Below are 7,737 nucleotides of genomic sequence, written 5' to 3'. Positions count from 1 at the left end.
TCAGACTGAACCACAGAAGACTGGGAACACTCACAATGGTGCTGAGCACAAAAACAAATTGGAGGATCATAATTCCTGAATTCAAGACAATTACAAAGCCACGGTGGTCAAAACAGTATGGTTCCGTCGTAAAACAGACCTGTAGACCAAAGTATCAGAATGGAGAACCGTTGAAACTGACAATGTGGCCATGACAGCCTCGTCAAAGAATGGTGCCGGGAAAACCGGATGCTCACACACAGACCCTTACCTCACATCACATACAAATTAACTCAAAAAAGAGTAAAGACTTAGGATAGAACCTACTGCAAGAGGCAGAGGGGAAACCCCCTGAACACTCATCTGAGAACGGCCTCTCAGACCGGATACCAAAGCACACCCCACAGTTACAATGAGACAAATGGGTGGCATCAAATCAAAGCTTCCGCAAGGAACAGCAAAAGAGCGGGAAAACAAGCATGTATTTGACAAAAGATTAATGCCCAAAATACATAAACTACTCACACAACTAGATAGCAGAAGATACAACTCAACAACTTTGAAGGGCACCCAAAGAATCAAGTAGAAAGTCTCCAAAAAGACTATGGCCTCCACAACTGTGCATAGGTACATACACCAGCACGCACACACAGAAACACACACACACACACACACACATGGTCTATCATACGACCAGTAATTAACAATCCCATCCTTGGATATTTATCCCAAAGAAATGGAGTCAGTATCTTGAAGATATAAATACATTTCCGTGCAGTTACCGTGTCATTATTGCAACATTATTCTCAACAGCCAAAGTGTTCACCAGTGGGTGGATGAAGAAGGAGATATGCTGTATATGTGTGTATACACATATGTATGACAGCCTACTATATGTGTATATGTGTGGACATATATGCCCACTCTTACAAAAGAAGAGAAAGTGGATACCCACAACACCACAGACGAACCTTGGAACACTATACTCAGTGAAACAAGCCAGACAATGATAAACCCTGCACAGTGTTATCCGTTGAAGGAGTCTAAACAATGAGACTTGCAGGCTGGAGACACACACAGCTCAGCAGGAAGAGTCCTTGCTGCTCTTCTGGAGGATCCACACGTGGTTTCCAGGACCAATGGTGAGCAGCTTACAAATAAACGCCTGTAACTCCATGGGAATCCCATGTCCGTTTCTGGCTTACACAGGCATTCACATACCTGTGGCATTACACACTTACACACACACACACACGCACGCACACACACACACACAGGGGGGGAGGGAGGGAGGGAGGGAGGGAGGGAGGGAGGGAGGGAGGGAGAGAAGAAAGAGAAATGAAGAATAATTGTTTAAAGTAAACCATTCGATTTATTAAACTATTGAGATTTTGGTCAGCTAAAAGTAAAATAATCTTACAATTACACAAGAAAGAAAAAAACTAAATTCTCTTCAACATAAGTGTGACTCATTGCCAGGTGTGGAGGCACACATCTGTAATTTCAATTGCTAAGCAGGGGCTGGGGAGACCACAGACGTGAGTCCCTCTGTAGCTACACTGGTAGTTCAAGACCAAACTAGGCTGCATAGAGAGACCCTCGCCCAAAAAAGAAAAAGAAAAGAACAAAGTATGACCCATCCATATTTCAAAATGCTTCGTATTTTTGTTTCCAAACAGCAGTTTTAGAGTAGATGAATTATCTTTCAACAAGGGTGTTAATATTTAAACTAGCAGGGGAAATGAATTCCTATAGAAGAGTTCTCTGCATTATAATCACTTTTGCTCAACAGACACTCACTGAGCCAGACCATACCAAGTGCTCCCTCAAAGGCTAATAACACACTGCCCTTGCCCTTGGGGAATTCGCTTGAAGAAGAAATTAACGAGTAGCAAACCCCTAGATAAGGTTCCGACTCTTCTTCCTACCTTTCACACACGCAGGGGCAGGCCCTGCAAGTTAGCAGTCACCTACAGCCAACTACCAGTGACGAGAGATCCTGACTCAGCATCTCGTCAGCACACGAAGGTGCTAGCTACAGTCTGGGGCCATGACTGTCTGCTGCAGTGGGTGACTCAAACGTGCCAATGCCCGCTTCCCCCCAGGTCTCTGTTTCCTTGCTTCTGCCTCCACCCTGAACTTGGCTCCTTGCCTGCTTCTACAAGACCTAGGCCTTACTTCTTACAGTACCTCCATCATGTGCTCAAAACACTACTGCAGTCCTGGACATGAGTTGTCAAAGCAAATGTAGCTCCCTTATTTTATGCCTTTTTATGCCTTTCGCTTAACAAAGACCCCTTCTGCTCACTAGATTCGAAACACTGTTTGATGTCTTGCACTGACTCCACCAAAGTAGGCAGAGGCTGCTCGTTCGTTCCTGGCTGCTCAGACCCAAAATAAACACACAGAAACTGCATGAATTAAAACACTGCTTGGCTTATTAGCTCAGGCTTCTTATTAACTAACTCTTACATCTTAAATTAACCTATTTCTATTATTTTGTATTTTACCACAAGGCTCATGGTTTACCAGTAAGGTTTCGGGCGCCTTTAGCAGTGCCATGTGTGTGCTAGGGAAGAAACATCATCAATCGTCTTATCTATCTATGAATCCTGTAAACTACAAGACTTGCCTAGAAAGATAACCTCAACAGCAACAGCAGAACAGCGCCACCACGGCTGTCCAATCAGACGTAAGAACCACTCAGTGGGAGGGAATTTCTGCCTGCTACTGTAAACCTAGGCAAGAACTCATCCCTAGAGACATCCTAGACTTTAAAAGAAAACTCACTACTATGATTGTACTAAATTAACACACTTCCTAACCTTCTAAATACTTAATGTTTATATTCTCAGATAACTAGCTACTGCCCTCTCCCATCAAAGAGGTTTCTCTTAGCTGCGGAGAACCACAGCTGGTCAAAACACAGAAGACAAATGACTGTGGCAGGTGTTAGCCCCCATGAGACATTTGTAACATATTCCCGATGGTGAAGACGTCACTGGAAAGACCGGAAGAGCCAAAGGATGCCGAGGACCGCTGCAAGATGGGATGGCGCATCCATGCACGCTCAAGAATACGGTTGCCTGCACAAGACCTGTGCCAGTACACATGCACACGTTGTCATAGCAACATAGCTAGGGAGGGGAAAGACTCGCAAGACTGACGACCTAGAAGCAGTCAGTAGTAGCTGCTTAGAGGGGAGATTCGGTTTCCTTTAGGGATGATCTCCCCAGTAGGTCACCTGTGTCTAAGTGGTCAGCTCTAAATCCACAGGCATCCTGACAGCATTAAGTGAAGTCAGTAGGCTTCAGGCACACTGTGTGTCTGTCTGTCTGTCTGTGGTGAATTCGGGAGGAGAATGTGGCATGGAAACACAGGAAGAACGAGAAGGGGAGACCAGGGGGATGAGAATGTGTGGGGCACAGTGTATTTATGTAGAAAATTCTCAAAACATGACTTTTTAGAAACTTTCAAAGAGATAAATGCTTGAGGAAACAGGTGTGCTTAACTCTCCTTACCAAGACGCGTTAACCCGTGCTGCATACAACTGTGGATTGTAGACACCTAACAAGAGTATTTAATAAGTAAAGGAAATATGGAATATGCGTAAGGAGCAGGTCCTGATTCAGCAGGTCTGGCAGAAAGCCCGAGAATGACGCAGACACTGCTAGCTGTGAGCCTCTTTCGACAGCAAAGAGCCAAGAGACCGACCGTTGATGGAAGGCTTCTGAGAGAGTTATGTAAATGACTTAGACCTCCAAGTCACATTCTGTTTTTTTTTAAAAAAGACAAAAATGCTCACCTTTTAGCATTCTGTGCCAACTTAACATCTGATTTACATAAATAGTTGCCTTTCATAAAGATCCAACTGGAAGAAACTTGTGGTTCCTTTAGCTATTAGACACTGAGTTATTGTATAGTCTCTATGTGATCGATAACGGGGCATTATACAGAGCATTGGCGAGACTTCCATGTGCTCACAACGATTACAAATCTAGGAAACAGACTCTCCAGATGGGAAACAAGTCTCCAAAACAGCCAGAGGACCAAATCTTAATGGCTAATAAATGAATAAAAAGCAATGGAACCGAGAAGGAAAATGTCAAACTAAACTCACTCCCCTCCATCCTTTCTCAGAAGACATGGACACTCATCTCACCCCGCCCTCCTGTCAATCATTGACTGAAGAAGCTACTTTGACTTCTAGGAATGTCTTCAGGAAAGGGAGAGCGAGCTTGTCCAGAATGGGGGGAAGGGGTGGGGTGATGAGAACCATTATTTTTCCGTTGTTTACCAAAAGGCAGTTGGAGACATGGGAGTAAGTAGAACTGACAGGCATTCCAGGTCCGTCCTGTGGCAGAAATACTGAGCAGGAACTGGGTGTTCAGGAGGAGAAGAAAGAACCCCCACCCCCAAGAGTCCTGTGCAAAGGGAGCATGGGACCAACCTCCCGAGAACCTGGTTAACACCCTTAGGGACACTGTGAGGCATTTCTCTGCAGAAACGCTGAGCGGGTGGTCTCTTGGGCCCTTTCCAGCTTTTTCTCAACCGCCAGACAGAAACGCCAGTTTCCTTCTAACATATCATTCTTACCTGAGAGGCTCCAGCCACCGTACTTCCCACGGTGCGAAGACTGTGGCTGTGTGAAAGCCTATATAGACCAACACAAGGAAACGCCTCCTCCTCCCTCCCTCGGACAGGGCGCTCTGCTGTCCTCAGCATCCCTGGTCCTCGGCTCTCACAGACCCTACTCTTGTTCTGACTTCAATCATCTCTGTGAGTCTTCTCCGAAGCCCGCCAAAGCTACCCTCCCCCTTCTCATGCGGTAGATGAGGGATAAGACCTCAGGTTGACCCATCCACTCCATCTAAGAGGTCCTGATTGTGCTTTATTCTCTGCCAAGGCCTCTTCCGAAACACACATCACACTGCCATCAGCTTCTCTTCTTTTTCTTATGAGATATTTCAAATATATGACCAAAAATTATTATAATTCAGAAGCTCACACAGCAGTCACCACATATGAAAACCAGACTGAACGAATGTCCCCCTTTTCAGCACACGACACGATGAGAGCACGTTTGCCTGTTCTTATCTCCACGGCCTATTTCACACGCAGCACAGAGCCTCGTCCGTAAGAGTGTCGGTGATTGCTCAGTGAAGAAAAACTAAGAGTTCTGGACTAGCAGTAAAACAATAACCATCACTACAAAGAAGTCATTAGACCAAGGGCAACGACTCCATCTTTACCACAGTCCAAAGAGAAAAGGGAGGAAATGTGCCTTCCTAAGGCACTGGAGTTAAATATAAGCGTGCGCGTTACCTGTTGGCTGGAGCAGGGAGCTGAGAAAAGCACCCGGCTTCCCTTCTAGACTTGGCTGTCTTGCCCTGGACAGCACCTGCCAGACCTGATAAAACGGTCTATGTGCTCGGAATGCCTTTTCTAGCTAAAAGATGCCGACTCTAACTCCCGGCTTAACAGAGGGGGAGGGGGAGGGGAATGATGAGTGAGAATGGGGGAAGGGGGGAGGCAGACACACAGAAAACCTAGGACCGTAGTAAGACCACTGGGGACCGTTCATCGTTTGTACGTAGGTAAGGCCTAGGACAACACAGACGGCGTCCTGTACGAGTTGGCACCAAGTCCATTTCTCCAAAGCAATACGATAAGGCAAGAGTATAAGAAAGGTCCTCTTGTTTGCCACTCACACACACCCCACTTCCCACCTGCCTCTGTTCCACCTAGTAAGCCCCTCCCCCCCCCACACACACACCTCCCTACATGCTCTCAAATACGCAGTATCCTCTTCTCCGTTTTTTTCATCACCACCATCTGCCGGTTCTGTTCTTTGGAGCACCTGTTCTTCTATTGACTCAATGAAAAATACTCTGTATTGCTTGAAAGACTATCCATGGCTGAAAATATTACTTCCCTAATCCTTTGGGGTCACTTGGACCTTCAACGCTAGGAAAAGAGATCCACATCGAAGCTTGCGCTGTGCTGGTTTAGTTGATAGCGATTCTCCCGTCTTTAGTCGTGAGCGATTCCTACTCTCGCCGCGGTTTGCTGTGAGCCAAGCGCACCACTGAGATAAGACGCTGGAGAGAACAGGAGTCAGTTTGCGACACCATCATGATAAGGACTTGATAGCCACACATCTTACTCCGCAGATGAACTATCAGCCAAGCACCTGTTCAGACAGCGTTCCATCAACATGGAGAAGTATCTGTACCCTAGCCGTCAATGGCCACAGTACCTCCCCAGTTCTGCTGCCACCACGATCTTCACGCTTGGTTTCAGTGTTTCCCCGAGATGAGGAAGTGCCGCATGCCCCCTGGGAAACTGGTAGCACGCGTGGCTGGCTTCTAGCTACTGTTCACAAGGCCTCCTCATTCTTTGGTCAGCAAGGCAGGTTAGAAGGTAGGTAAAGATGGAAAGACTCTTGCCATGCCTTCAAACACGGCAACCTGAGTTTGCTCTCTGGGATCCCAAGAAAGGTGACAGGAGAAAGCTCCTGCCACAATGACCTCCACATGTGCACCATGGTGCACACACACACACACACACACACACACACACAACACACACACATACACCACCACCACAGCCATCGCCGCCACATTCTTGTATGTATCTAAACCAGGGCTCTGCCAGTCCCCTCTGAAGCGTCTTTTCTAATTCCATAGGCGGTGGCTAACCAGAAGGGAAATCTCATCCCTTGAAGCATAAGTAACCAAGCCTCACCAGGCATTCCTCCCAGAACTAGTGCCAAAAGCTGATTCATGCCCACAGGGCACGATGCTTCGCCTGAGCATCAAATGAAAGAAACGTCTGCTATCACATACTCGACCCTACTCTTCCACACGCTTCCAGTGGTGTGGTCCAGCGGCTGACCACCACATTCCACAGAGAAAATTGGTTAAAAACATCTGGTTTCCAAGGAGAATGTCTATCTTTATCTTCCCAGCTGATCATCCAAGTGTCTCTTCAAGAAGATGCCCACCACAAGAGTGCTTCAGTAAGACTTAGGAGGGCTACGTCCTCGACCAGCCCTTAGTAACATAACACACGGAACTTGTTAGAGAAGCATTATTATGGCTTGTCCTGGAAAAACGCAATGGCGAAACAGAGAAGCCACTGTCCTTTGTTTGGAAATGGCACAAGAACATCCATGGCTTCACGCCACTCTTGGACAGAGCTTCATAACAGGAATTGATTAAGGATTGGCTCCCAAAAGAGATCGGGAATGAATGAATGGTTAAACCCACAGATAATTGCTTTGAGTTTGTCATTTTTCCATATGCATGACACGGAGTCCCTTCTTCTCAAACGCAGAGATTCACATTGTATATCTGCCTGGATATTCATGTCCCTAAGGATGCTGATGACTCGCTGGACAGGGACATTTAGATCACAACAGGTTGATGACCACTTCAGAGTATAGATAGAGCTTTCTATTTGAAGAGTCAGGTGGTCCTCACAGTGTTTCAGACAGAGAGCATTTCGGATTTCAGAGTTCAAACTGGGTATTCTCAACCTGTTATTTTCATCACTATGGTTACACTTCGGTGGAGTTTTGAATGACTGGTCAAACTTAATGAAGTAGAAATACAACTTAATAATAGCAACAGTAAGGGCTTGGAATGTAGCTCAATGGTAGCGTTTGCCTAACAATTATGAAGTCCTGAGTTCCGTTTCTAGCCACACACACACACACACACACACACACACACACACACGGAAGTGGAAGAGATA

At 46.2% G+C, this 7,737-nt stretch overlaps 1 protein-coding gene across 3 annotated transcripts in view; it reads right to left on the bottom strand.

Annotated features, from left to right (window-relative positions):
• Nucleotides 1–7,737, bottom strand: part of Hecw2 (HECT, C2 and WW domain containing E3 ubiquitin protein ligase 2) — a 302,139-nt gene that overhangs the window by 287,009 nt on the left and 7,393 nt on the right. The gene's annotated exons all lie outside the window — the stretch shown is intronic.

The sequence above is a fragment of the Microtus ochrogaster genome, unplaced genomic scaffold (genome assembly GCF_000317375.1).
Source record: "Microtus ochrogaster isolate Prairie Vole_2 unplaced genomic scaffold, MicOch1.0 UNK8, whole genome shotgun sequence".
Lineage (NCBI taxonomy): Eukaryota > Metazoa > Chordata > Mammalia > Rodentia > Cricetidae > Microtus > Microtus ochrogaster.
The sequence above is the reverse complement of the archived record's forward strand: the minus strand, read 5'-3'. Positions and strand labels throughout refer to the sequence as shown.